The 13,949-nt window shown below is 42.5% G+C and overlaps 1 protein-coding gene across 3 annotated transcripts in view; it reads right to left on the bottom strand.

Moving 5' to 3' along the window:
* IMMP2L (inner mitochondrial membrane peptidase subunit 2) overlaps nt 1–12,683 on the bottom strand; it is a 924,620-nt gene extending 911,937 nt beyond the window's left edge. For 2 of the 3 annotated variants that reach the window (XR_010663655.1, XM_065938918.1), the window contains exons 1-2: nt 12,625–12,680; nt 12,046–12,118 (exon numbers count right to left, since the gene is read on the bottom strand). The gene's annotated coding sequence lies outside the window, so the exon portion shown is untranslated. Of the gene's footprint in view, nt 1–12,045; nt 12,119–12,624 lie in introns of all 3 variants that reach the window. The other variant, XM_065938919.1, reaches the window with a different exon arrangement.
* Nucleotides 12,684–13,949: the final 1,266 nt, after the last annotated feature.

The raw sequence follows: 13,949 nt of genomic DNA, 5'->3' as shown, positions 1-13,949 counted from the left end.
CAGTAAGACAAATTCAGATAAAAAATACAGGGTTTTTTTTTCCCCTCAGGCACAGTTAAATAAGCATCTTTTCAGCAGTATTGCCTTCTTAAATCCAAATCATTATTTCCCGTGATTACTTGGGAAAAAAGAAATTAAGTTGGAAATAGTAACCAAGTATGACTTATTAACCAAATAACTTTTCACATTTCTTTGTAATAAGTTTAAATTTACTTAGGATTCTTACTAACAGCTTACATACACAGTCCTCAAAATTAACCAATGAAGTATATTTTATCTCCATTTTCCCAAAAGGAAAATGAAATTCAGAGACCAAAAGTTCATGTTCACATAGATAACACTAGAGCTAGCATTTGAATAAAAGTCTTCATAACCTCATTTCATATTCTATATCACCACTTTAATGTTTGGAAATTTACATTTAATGCCTATTTTTTAATTTCAAAATAAGACTTTGAATAAATTATTTATAGTATTAATGCCATGCAGCCATATACAACAAAGATGCCTTAAACTATTAATATTCTAATGTATTTTCACAACCTATTTGTTCAGATTATAGTACTTTTCTTACCCAGAAGAAACAGGGAGACTCATAAAAAATACAAGCTAATTAGTTTATAAAGTACCTCAAACTACTATTTGATAATAGCAACACTAAATAGTTATTACTTAACAAATCAAGTAATAGTTATTTAGTATCCTCATTTGACACTAATACAACTCTTATTAAAGTAACTATTAAACAAATAAGCTTTTGGAAAATTACCAAAATGCTTTGTAAACAATCAGCTATACCAGGCAAACTAAAAATTCAGGCAAATTGGCAACATACTGAATACACTGATTCCAAGTATATGATATTCTAATAAAGGCAAAACTATGGAGATAGTAGCAAAATCTGTGGTTGCCAGGGGTTAGGAAAAGGGATGAATGCATGGAATATAGTGGATTATTAGAGCAGTGAAACTACTCTGCGTGATGAATCCATAGTGAACCCAAGACATTATACATTGCCCACACCCACAGAATGTATAACAACAAGAGGGAACCCTAATACAAGCTATGAGCATTAGGCATAATGACATGTCAACACAGGTTTATCAACTGTAATAAATATACCATTCTGGAAAGTAAGGTTGATAATGGGAGAAGTTCTGCATGTGTAGGGATGGGAAGTATATGGGAAATCTCTGTACCTTACTCTCAATTTTGCCATAAACCTAAAACTACTCCAAAAAAAATAAAGTGTAGTTTAAAAATTAAGGTTAAAATATCTGTGGCAACTCTAACCTTTTCCACCAGTGCTTAGTGGTCCCCTTTTACCTATTTAGTGAAAAAGTACCCTTGGCCATCAACCCTAACCTTCAGAGATATTCTGCCTTACATACCCTCTGCTCCTTCCAATACTGCTCCACCCCTCGCAAGCAGCTCACCCTCGTATATGACATCAGTCAACTAGTCCAAAGACTTAATACAAACAACAGGTGAAGAAGGCAGGTAGCGACTAAGAAGATAAATAATGCCTGCAGAAAAGTTCCCAAGAGAGAGTAGAGAGGAGGAAACAATTCTAAGATGCTCTGAACTTACTGGTCTACATAATGCAAAAATCGCGTGAAATTAAATTGTCATTAAAATACAAAACATGATCTTACAAGCATTTCTTTTCTTTAAAAAATGTCTTTGCTGAACATGATTCCTAAACTCGACCCTGATAATGTGTTGACAATGTTTCCTTCAGTCACAGCAAGATGGTTTTTCAATAGTAAACCATAAATACTACACTTTTCAACAGAAAGATACATCTAAAAGTGTGTGTGTCAAAGTGCCAAAGACCTAGCTCTCAGAATAAACTTTTGGATAAAACGGCAAAGATTAAATTTTGATGATTTATTATGTGGAAGAAAGATGTACACTTGTATCTTCTGGGTATCCTTAATCTCAGATGTCAGAAACATATGAGCTACCAAGTAGAGCAGGAGTTCAATGAGATCTTGAAGCAGTCACACAGAAAAAACAGTGGGGGTGCTTGTTTGCCTGTTTGCTGGCTTGCTCCATTTACCTATGAGGAGGTCAGGCCGAGCACTGGAAGACCCAAACACCTGAGTCATTTGGAAGAGGTTCAGGACTCCAGGGGCAAAAACAGGGACCCATAAGACAGGCTTAAAAGTGGTTCTGGCAGGAGCCACGACCATCACCACCACCACTACCTGAGCAAAAATCAACCCTCTGTATCTTAAGTTTCAAGGGAGGCACAGTCTGGAGCTTGACCAGCAATCCATCTCAGTTTAGGAAATACCAATTAAGCATCAACAAAGTACTAGGGTAAAGATGCAGGGAGACACCAAAGAGACCTTGGTCTCCTGTATCGCAGTCTAGGGAAGCCTGAGAAGGGACAGCCCCATGGAAAGTCAACTTCGTCGTGAAGAGAAACCAACTCACCAACACTGACTTGTCAATCCCCTAAGCAGGCCACTGTGGAAGAATCTTTTAGACTCAGGCAGGTCCTCCACTACCTGTACCTTTACCTGACATCTGATGATAACCTCACGAGACCATGAGCAAGGACCACCTGAATGGCAGACCCACAGAAACCATGAGATAATAAACGATTACTGCAGTTTACAACCACTAAATTTTTGTCACGCTACAAAGTAACAGAGAATAAACACATCCAGATTTTACATATGAGGCTCAGAGAGGCTAGCTCACCTCCTGTCACAGGAACGAGCACTAAGTCACATCTGGAAGCCAGTCTCTAGGCTTCAGATTCAATTTCCTTGTCGTTAAGTGACACCACTTCTCAAGTAAAATAATTTATAATGCCACAAGAACAATCATACCCATACAATCACATGACTGGCACTAACACACCAGGCTTTTCACAGCACAGAGACACAGCGCCATGTCTCCGCAAACCCAACAGACATGACAGGACCTGCGATATAAGTGAATTTGTGACTCTCCAAGAATCCCATGGACAGGGAGCCTGGAAGGATAGAGTCCACTGGGTTGCAAAGAGTCGGACACCACTGAAGCAACTATGCACGCACGTGCTATTTGGGGGGTTTTTACTATCTTCTAAAAGAACTGGTTTTTTTTTTTTCCAATGTACAGATTTTTTCAATAAAAATCTAACATATTTATAGAATTTTACACTAAACAACTACATTATTGATATTGAGAATATTTATACACTTTACAATCTTAATCACAATATATATTTGTATAATTTTAAACAGAATTCATATATCACACTAAAAAAAGCTCAACTGCTCATTGTTTTAAGGATTTGATTTTGCGCTTTCAGTCTCCAACTTTTGACATTACACAAACATTGTAAAATGTATTACCAAAATGCTCATGATAGTGAAATCATAAGTCCCAATCCACCAAATGGTTACTGTCTTGCAAGACATAGTGGCTGGCTCTTAGCCTGTCTCCCGCTGGAGAAGGTGAACAGAACATTTCACTGTTTCAACCGCGTCTGCAAGCAATGTTCCTTTGCACAATTGCCCCTTTTGACTCACATGATCTTACAAGACAGACAGGACAGGCATACCACCACCCCCATTTTCCAAAAGATGATGGGGCTTAGGAAAGTCTAATTAACTCAAATAAGGACACCCACTAGTTATTAAAAGGAATTGCAAGAATTCAACCTACAATTTTTTAGCTCCATATCCCAGACGTTTCTTCTGCCCCATGTTTTAGCCAGTGGTTCTCTGCCTTGAACGCCTAGGGCACTCTAAAAATTACCAGTACCTGGACATCATCCCCCAGAAATTCTGTTTGATTGCTTTGGTCTGTTTTAGCCATCTAATATATTAAAAAACTGGCTTCCCAGGTGGTGCTAGCGGTAAATAACTCACCTGCCAATGCAGGTAGATGTAACAGACTCGGATTTGATCCCTGGGTTGGGAAGATTCCCTGGAGGAAGGCATAGCAACCCATTCCAGAATTTTTTCCTGGACAATCTCAGGGACAGAAAAGCGTGGCAGGCTATGGTCTACAGGGTCACAAATAGTCTGACATGACTGAAGCAGCTCAGCACACGCACACAATAAACCAGTGGTGATCAATTCACAGAAAGTTTATGCCACAAAGGGAGAAATTGTGGGTATCTCTCCATGTAAGCTAAAATATCCTTATCCCCTAAGACAAAAAAACTTTGCAACAAATAAAGCAGAACAAGTCCAATAGTCATGAATGGATGTGAGAGTTGGACCATAAAGAAGGCTGAGCACCAAAGAATTGATGCTTTCGAACTGTGGTGCTGGGGAAGATTTTTGAGAGCCCCTTGGACAATAAGGAGATCAAACTAGTCAGTCCTCAAGGAAATCAATTCTGACTATTCATTGGAAGGACTGATGCTGAAGCTGAAGCTCCAATACTTTGGCTCTTTGATGCAAAGAGCCAAATCACTGGAAAAGACATTGATGCTGGGAAAGGTTGAAGGCAGGAGGAGAAGGGGAGAACAGAGGATGATATGGTTGTTTGGCATCACCGACTCAATGGATATGAGTTTGAGCAAAGTCCAGGAGATAGTGAAGGGCAGGGAAGCCTGGCATGCTGCAGGCCATGGGGTCGCAGAGTCAGACACAACTTAACGACTGAACAGTTCCATGTAAGCTAAAATATCCTTATGCCCTAAGACAAAGAAATCCGGCAACAAATGAAGCAGAACAAGAAGGAAGAGGAGATGGGAAAGTCAAAACCATTCTACAGCTTTCATGGAGTCAAGGAATATTTTATTCCCCTTATCCCACTCCCTGAACCTGACCATTCTATACCTTAACTCCACTGCAAGTTTTAACTCAAGTTAATACCTCTTCCATGAACCCTTTTGGATCACACCAAATAAAGAAACATTGTTTTGCATCCATCTTACCCTGAACTCTACCTCTAAACAGCATATAGTGCACAGGGCATTTATTTACACATACATTTCACTTACTGGATTTTTTCATTCTCTTAAGGAGCTCCTTAAGGGTAGGGTCCCTATCTTATTCAGCTTTTCCATCTAATACATTTTGTTTATCCAGAGCCTTGAAGAGAGAAGATATTAAAAAGCTGAATGGTATGATTTTTTTTTAATGTTTAGTACGGTTATTTTCCCTTTGGCCTCCTAGTAGACACTCTTCTGAAATTTTTCAACTTAAATAAAAGAAAGGGGACATGCCCCCCATACAACTGGATTGGGTTAGACAATAATATATGCAATAAGGCCAAATATGGTAAGAATAAGACAATGGTGGAACTCTAGCCCAAGAAAGAATAGGATGAATGGGATAAAATGAGATACTCTAAGATCAGTTATGATTTTTTTTTAAGGGAGGATTAAGCAAACAAAGGGACAACGTGATTTTTCATTCCCAAGAAAGTGTGACAAAGAACAGTGATTGCTGGCAACTGTAACTTCAACAGAGATTTTAAAATTCTCGACTAAAGACCAGCGAAGCCAGAAGCTCTGAGGAGGAACCCAAGCATGTCGACTCTCTCCTCACTCCCCTTCTCCTGCTCACCCCTTCACCCAGGGCAGTTCAGTGTCTAGTCCATCGCTCCAACCAAGACCTCTAACAGGCACTTTACAATCTTCATTGTACTTAATGATTTGTAGATTTAAATTTTAACTGCATTCTACTTTGTGAAACTCTGCCCTGAATCTTGAAAAGTTTTGCTTTTTCTTCTCTCCCAGCCTATCTGGTCACTCTCCTCCAGCATCCTTATATCTTTCTTTCTCTTCGCTTGTAAATAACTTGGTTTATCCTCTAAAACTTACGTTCAGCCCTTTCTTCTTCTCTTTCCATGCGGTTCCTCTGAGCATTTTCATCCTTACCATGCTTCCAACTACTCTCCATAAGGCAAGCACTCAGAAACCTGTGTCTCCAGCCTCTCCCCAGCTCTCATGATGCTACAGGACCCTATATTCAGTTGCCTTCAAGATGCCTCCAACGCACCAATGATATGCCCCACAACACAGTAAACACAATGTCTTCAATCCTAAACTTCCCCTCAGAACTGCTTCCTCTGCTCTGATCCCTCCACGACCCAGAAACCTGGCAGTCCTTCTAGCTGCTCACTTTCCCATTCCCTTGACATTCAAACAATCCCAAAGACCAGCCAATTCTCCATCCTCCTAAATATTTTCCTAAACATTCTCACTTCTGAGCATCACCATGACTTCTGCTTTTGTCTGTGCTCACAACCTCATATTATCCACACTAATCACACTGTCCGCTCTGGCCCCCAATCTCACCACATCCCCATCACACAACACCCCAAGCTACCCAGCACTCTGAGCTCATGGTGATCTTCCACTCAGAGTTCTTCAGAGCTCATTACAAGGCATGGGATAGCAAATGCACCCAGAGTTAGCGTTCCACTTGCACCTCCTTTCACTCCTGACTTTGCCCTTCACACTCTAATAGAATGACCCACGTACAGTTCCAGAACACACAATGCTCTCATAATCCACATGACTATTCATGCTATTAGCTCCACCTAGAAATGCTCTGAGCTGCTTGTCACCCTGCCCAACTCTACTCAGATTTCAAGACCTAGCTCAAATACAACCACAGCTAGAGCCCTTCTCTGGCACTGCCATCAGACAGCAAGCGCTTCTGCTAGGCATGCTTTGCATGTGTACCTATCTCCACTAGAGCACATTTCACACAATGTTTCATCTGTTGGTCAAGACGTCTACTGTCCTACGAGACCATAAGCTTCTTGGTCAAGGAAAGTAAATTTTCTACTTTATATCCTCAGCACTAGTTCAAGGCACACAGCATACAGAGCATAAGAAAAAGGAAAAAAGAAAGAAGAAAAGAAATTAATGAACTACAGACCAATGACAGGACAAGAAGATCAACTGGACTTTGAAGTCAAGTGAAGTGAAAGTCGCTCAGTCATGTCCGACTCTTTGCAACCCCAGGGACTATACAGTTCCTGGAATTCTCCAGGCCAGAATACTGGAGTGTGTAGCCTTTCCCTTCTCCAGGGGATCTTCCCAACCCAGGGATCGACCCCAGGTCTTCCACATTGCAGGTGGATTCTTTACCAGTTGAGCAACGAAGGAAGCCCCAACAGAACTTTAAGCATTAAAAAAAAAAAAATCCTGATCTTAAGGAAGTACAGACATTATTAAGTCCCACGCACTTTTTAAAAATAGAAATATATAGTTATTCATGAATTATGAAGGTGACAAAGAAAAAAATTTGTCATTGGACTAAGCAGGCAATAAGGAGCTAATCATCTCCAATGGAGCAGCTGACAAAAGATTAACAAGTCAGAGATAAAGGTGGTTCTTTCTCTGAGTCAAGCAATTCATCAACCTGAGTTCAGAGACTGAGCAAAAGACTGGCACCTTGCTCTCTCAGTTCCCACTCTTCCCCTTTGTCAGGATTCTCTGTACCCCTTTCCCCATCCCATTAAGGCCCAGCTTCCAAGGGAAATTCCCTTCAGATGGAGCCATAAGCCTAGATATGAGAGGGGGAGTATTTGTTCTCATGGCCAGGACCTAGAGGAATGAAAAGGAACTGCTATTTGCTGAGGAACCTATTCTGTACCAGTTATTGTGTTAATTTAAGAACACTCACTAAATCCCACAGTAATAATAAGTAATGACCCCATTTTACAGATGAGGAATGTGTGTTCAAGGTCACACAGCTAAGCAATGACAGAGCTGGTCCAAGAACCTAGTAATGACAACCTCCAGGGTATTTCTACACCCCTGACCACCTCAAAATGGAGTGGGATGTGATTCCAGACATTCTAGGTTGGAACTCAGAATCCATTAGTCTCCAAAACACTATCATAAGCATATGTTAGAATCTTGCTGTTGTTTAGTAGCTCAGTCGTATTTGACTCTTTGTGATCCGTGGACTGTAGCCCACCAGGCTCCTCCATCCAAGGGATTTTCCAGGCAAGAATACTGGAGTGGAGTGCCATTTCCTTCTCCAGGGGATTTTCTCAACCCAGAGATTCCACGGATCCTACTGGGCAAGCAGGTTCTTTATCAGTGAGCTGCCATGGAAGCCCCCAGGTTTAGAGTCTACAGTACCACTAATACATAATGGTACACAATGAGTTAACAAAGTTTTGGGACCCTGGCTTGGAAATCTACATACTCTGTTATTTTATCCCTGTAAGGACACTGTTCAAAATGACAAAAGTGGTCTTGAAATTTTATTTGGGGGAATACCAGGGGTTCTGCAAGTGAGGCTTTTCCTTAAGAATATTTTCTTCCATCAAAAAAAAAAAAAAAAAAATCAGTAAGGATAGAAGCCATTTTGCCCTGTTAACTTATAAGAACAATGACACCAGAAGACACCTGTGGGAAATGTGCTTATCTGACCAGGTGCTCATTGACAATGTGCTGTCATTTGAATAAAACATCATACTAAATCCTACAGACTAGAGCTTATGATAGAAATACCACAGACTATAGCAGTACAGCTGATATGCCTGTAATCTACTGACAAAACGTAGTCCTTAGCAAAGTGAAAGCAGATGTCTGGTCTGAAATCAGACGTCTGGGGACTTGTCTCTCTCTTGGCTTCCAGAGCAACATTAGCTACACTAAATACACAGCTTAGCTGTATGTTAAAACCCAAAACTTGGCAAAATCACGACAGTTTGGATGTGAAGCATCAGCATTTTTATTGTAATTCTTATAAACCAAAGACATTTCTGAAACAGAAATCCTAACTTTAAGCTAAACGTGGTAGTATGTCTTTCTCCCTTTGGAAACAGTGTCAGAGCTTTTTAAACACCTGGTAGACACCTTTCCCCTTCACTTTTCAAGCTGACATTCTTTCCTCAGGGCTGTGGAATGATCTGATAGGGAGAATCAGGTGTTGGCCCTTGTCTCAGAAATTTGAGAACCAGTCAGAACAGGTACTACCTGTGAAAATGTAAATACCTGGGGAGTTTAGGACCTTTAAGAAAGTAAGGACCAGACTGCTTTCTGTAATCACAAGCAAGATCAAAAGAAAGTTTTGTGACCAGACAGAGAAACAGGGAGGGAAGTCAACAGTATCTGTATGCCAGGCACTGTTCTTACACTTTTTTTTTAATATACTCACTGTTGTGTTTTGATACACAAAGAGTTAAGGGGCAAAGAAGTTTACCTATCTCCTGAGAAATCAGTATGCAGTTCAGGAAGATACAGTTAGAATCGGAAATGGAACACGAGACTGGTTCAAAATTTGGAAAGGAGTACACCAGGTTGTATATTGTCACCCCACTTATTTAACATATTCAGAATACATTATGCAAAATGCCAGATTGGATGAAGCACAAGCTGGAATCAAGACTGCTTGAAGGAATATCAACAATTTCAGATATGCAGATGATACCACTCTAATGGCAGAAAGCGAAGAGGAATTAAAAAGTCTCTTGATAAGAGTAAAAAAGGAGAGTGAAAAAGTTGGCTTAAAACTCAATATTCAAAAAACTAAGATCATGGCATCTGGTCCCATCACTTTATGGTAAATAGATGTGGAAAAAGTGACAGATTTTATTTTCTTGGGCTCCAAAATCACTGCAGATGGTAACTGCAGCCAGCCACAAAATTAAATAACACGTGCTCTTTGGAAGAAAATTAAATAACACTTGGTCCTTGGAAGAAAAGCTATGACAAACCTAGACAGTATATTAAAAAGCAAAGACATAATTTTGCCCACAAAGGTCCATATAATCAAAGCTATGGCTTTTTCCAGTAGTTATGTATGGATGTGACGGTTGGACCATAAAGAAGGCTGAGTGCCGAAGAACTGGTGCTTTCAAACTGTGGTGCTGGAGAAGACTCTTGAGAGTCTCTGGGACAGCAAGGAGATCAAACCAGGAAATCAACCCTGAATATCCATTGAAAGGACTGATGCTAAAGCTGAAGCTCCAATACTTTGGCCACCTGACACGAATAGCTGACTTATTGGAAAAGTCAGCTGGGAAAGATTGCTGGGAAAAGACTGAGGGCAAGAGAAGGGGGTGGCAGAACTGCCCTTGCGGGATCTTGATGCTGGGAAAGATTAAGGGCAAGAGAAGGGGGCGGCAGAGGATCAGATGGTTAGATAACATCACTGACACAATGGACATGAGTTTGAGCAAGCTCTGGGAGATAGTGAAGGACAAAGAAGGCTGGCGTGCTGCATTCCATGGGGACGCAAAGAGTCGGACACAACTTGGCAAATGAACAACAACAGTAGCAGTAGAGCTAATACATTCAGCAATAAGAATCAAGATTCACATCCATGTCTAACAGACTATATCAAAAGCATGCAACTTTTACAAAGGATTTGGGATGGAACAAAGAGCGGTGGTAAACAGCCAAGAATACAGAAGTAAAAGGCAGAAACTCCGAATTTTATCAAGCAGTGGTCCTCTGTCTGACACTGACTGAGATTAACTTTCTATTGCAACATCCCTAAGATGGCACAGAACAATCCAAATGAACTTTCTGGCCAACCCATTCCTTTTCTATTCTTGCGAGATTTAAGGAACTTTGTTTTAACCTTATATAATCTTTGTAACACAAAAAAAGACACTTTCTTCCATGTCGATGTAAAAAATGAGATTACAGAAATTCCTTGGTGGTCCAGTGGTTAGGACTCAGTGCTGCCATTGCCACAGGCCTGGTTTCAATCCCTGGTTGGGGAATTAAGATCCTGCAAGTGGCACACAGGCTCAAAAAAAGATTGACATATACACACTACTTTATGGGCTTCCCTTGTGGCTCAGATGGTAAAGAATCTACCTGCATATAGGAGACCCAGGTTTGATCCCACGGTTTAGAAGATCCCCTGGAGAAGGAAATCGCTACCTATTCCAGTATTTCTGCCTGGAGAATTCCATATACAGAGGAGCCTAGCAGGCTACAGTCCATGGGCGTGCAAGTCAGACATGACTGAGTGACTAAGCACAGCACAGCACATTTAGAAAAGTCACAGAAAACTGGTAAAAGGTCTGACCCCAAATGGCCGTCTTCTACATACCTTCCTTATTTCCCCCATCCTTCTCAAAGTGCTCAGCACTTTGATAAAAAAGATAAATATCTATTGAATCAATAAATGAACCTATCACAAATAGACAACTATTTTCTGTTTCTTCATAAAGTAAATTAAGGGGCCATCCGCCACTTGAGCACAAATAAGAAGGCAGGTTCAGGACACAGGAAACCAATGTCAAGACGTCACAGAGGACCATTTTAGTTTTCCTGTGTAAGCATCCAAGAATGTGACTCTCAAACTCCTCGCTTGTGGCTAACATGAATTTTAACTAATTCAAAATATTTCTTTATATAGGACTTCAGGGATGCCTAAGGTGTTTCCAAACTTCTAAGAGCAGTTGTGTTTCATTTCACCAGTTTGAGGGGAGGAGAGAGTGGTGGATTCGGGAAGTAATGGAAAAGTCCCAGAGAAGAATCTTTTAAAGAGCCCACACTGAAAATCACAGCAAACTTTCAGAAACATCAGTGTGCTGTTTGGCAACTTTTCAGTAGTGAAGAGAATGCTGGGGGGTGAGGGATGGGTATCAAAGAGAAAGTCAAGAGAAAAAGGCCCAGACTGGCCACTTCTCCCCCCCCAAAATACCATTCTCTATGAGCTAGAAGAGAAGATCCCAAAGGAACGTCAACACTTGTGATATTGCTATTAACTTTATCCTTGGAGTTTCGTATTAATTATCACGGAAAGCCATGATGCTTTAATTTTACAGAGATTAGTCCAAGTGAGCTAAGGGGACTGAGACAGACAACTACAGAGAGGTTAAGGGTAATCGCAGTTTTCTGCCAGGTCAAGTGGCTAAAGGGGATACATGCCAGCTGTCAAACTCCCAGCTAACTCTACAGATTCCGAAAAATCTGAAATAAGCTCTTTGAGCTTGGAGCCTGTGACCCTTGAATGCGGCTCTCAGGTTCCTGCTGAAAAGGTAGAATTTGGCCCCAAGATTCCGCAAGGGCAGTTCTGGATCTAGTCCTTCTCTTCCTGGCTCGCTCCCTCAGCATAAAGTCCTAGCTGCTTCCACCTTTAATCATTCCTTACTTACCCTTTCTCCCGTTCTTCCTCGGTGAGAAGGGGTAAGTGGTTATTTTGTGCCCTCTCCCAATTTGGCCAAAACCCTAAAAGTAAAAATGACAAACACGTGTTTTAAAACCCTGACGTTCAAGCCTCAGGAACTCCCACCACCTGCCCGACACGTCCAGACACGTCCAGCGTCTCCACAGCGCTCCCTCACGGCCAAACTCTGGGCCCGAGTTGTCCCCTCTGCTAGCCGGCACAAGAGAGGCAGCGACATGGGGCGCCCGCCCGGCGGGGAACGGCTGGCCGGCTCTAGGCCTGGCGTAGCTCTTTCCCGGCTCGGGTTTCCTACTGGAATTAACGGGAGGAGGAAGGGGCCGAGGGGGCCGGGTCCGCTGCCCCGCGGAGCCTCAGATAAACACGCGCACGCACACATGCCCGCGATCACAGCCAAGGACTCGCGGCCAAGCAGCCCTCTGCCTCCCAGAAAAGCCCTTCCCCTCTGGGGCTAAGTCCCCGGGAAGGGTCCCAAGCCCTGGGGACCACCAAGTGGCGGCGGCAGCAGCGCGCCTGCCCACCCCCGCCAACCTCACAGCCCCCGACTCGCCTCCCGGCGCCCGCCCTCCGCACTCGCCGCGCCGCTCAGCCCAAGGGACTTCCCCGCGCGGGCCCCGCCCTCCGCCGGCGGCAAGCTCCACCCCCGCCCCCTGCGAGCGGGAGCCACGCGAAGCTCCGCCCCGGCGGTAAAGCTGCGCTTCCGAATGCCTGCGCGGGTTAGGTCCAAAACCCGGCCTGGATCTGCAGCGGATCAAAAATAACCCTTGCTTAGCGCTAGCTCTGAGGAGAAGGCAATGGCAACCCACTCCAGTGTTCCTGCCTGGAGAATCCCAGGGACGGGGGAGCCTGGTGGGCTGCCGTCTGTGGGGTCACACAGAGTCGGACACGACTGAAGCGACTTAGCAGCAGCAGCAGCAGCAGCGCTAGCTCTGAGCTCTGCATTGTACAATCCGCTGAGAGGGCGGCAAAGAGTTGAAAATGTATGAAACTGTGGCTCCGTCCTCTCCCCTCATTTACAGGTGAGGAAACCGAGACCCCAGCCGCTGCTTTTGAGTGCACAGCTATGGGGACAAACTATCTTATGGGGACACTCCCCTCTGGAAGCCTCATTATGGCCTTGTTTCTGCTAAAATGGGCACAGGAAAAGGATTAATCCAGAACAAGTGGTTTACTTTGGAGAAACTGGAATTTCATACCTAAGCTTTTGCCGTCAAATGACAAACTTTTTTTTATTATTGAAATAAATTTTATTAGCTCTTTTCTTTATATATATATTTTTTTCATTTATTTTTATTAGTTGGAGGCCAACCATTTCACAACATTGCAGTGGGTTTTGTCATACACTGACATGAATCAGCCATAGAGTTACACGTATTCCCCATCCCAATCCCCCCTCCCACCTCCCTCTCCACCCAGTTCCTCTGGGTCTTCCCAGTGCACCAGGCCCGAGTGCTTGTCTCATGTATCCCACCTGGGCTGGTGATCTGTTTCACTACAGATAATGTTCATGCTGTTCTCTCGAAACATCCCACCCTCGCCTTCTCCCACAGAGTCCAAAAGTCTGTGTCTCTTTTTCTGTTTTGCATATAGGGTTATCATTACCATCTTTCTAAATTCCATATATATGTGTTAGTATGCTGTAATGTTCTTTATCTTTCTGGCTTACTTCACTCTGTATAATGGGCTCCAATTTCATCCATCTCATTAGAACTGATTCAAATGAATTCTTTTTAATGGCTAAGTAATATTCCATGGTGTATATGTACCACAGCTTCCTTATCCATTCATCTGCTGATGGGCATCTAGGTTGCTTCCATGTCCTGGCTATTATAAACAGTGCTGCGATGAACATTGGGGTGCACGTGTCTCTTTCAG

This window comes from Muntiacus reevesi, chromosome 6 (assembly GCF_963930625.1).
Source record: "Muntiacus reevesi chromosome 6, mMunRee1.1, whole genome shotgun sequence".
Lineage (NCBI taxonomy): Eukaryota > Metazoa > Chordata > Mammalia > Artiodactyla > Cervidae > Muntiacus > Muntiacus reevesi.
Note: the sequence above shows the minus strand (reverse complement) of the source record. Positions and strands in the feature narration are given on the sequence as shown.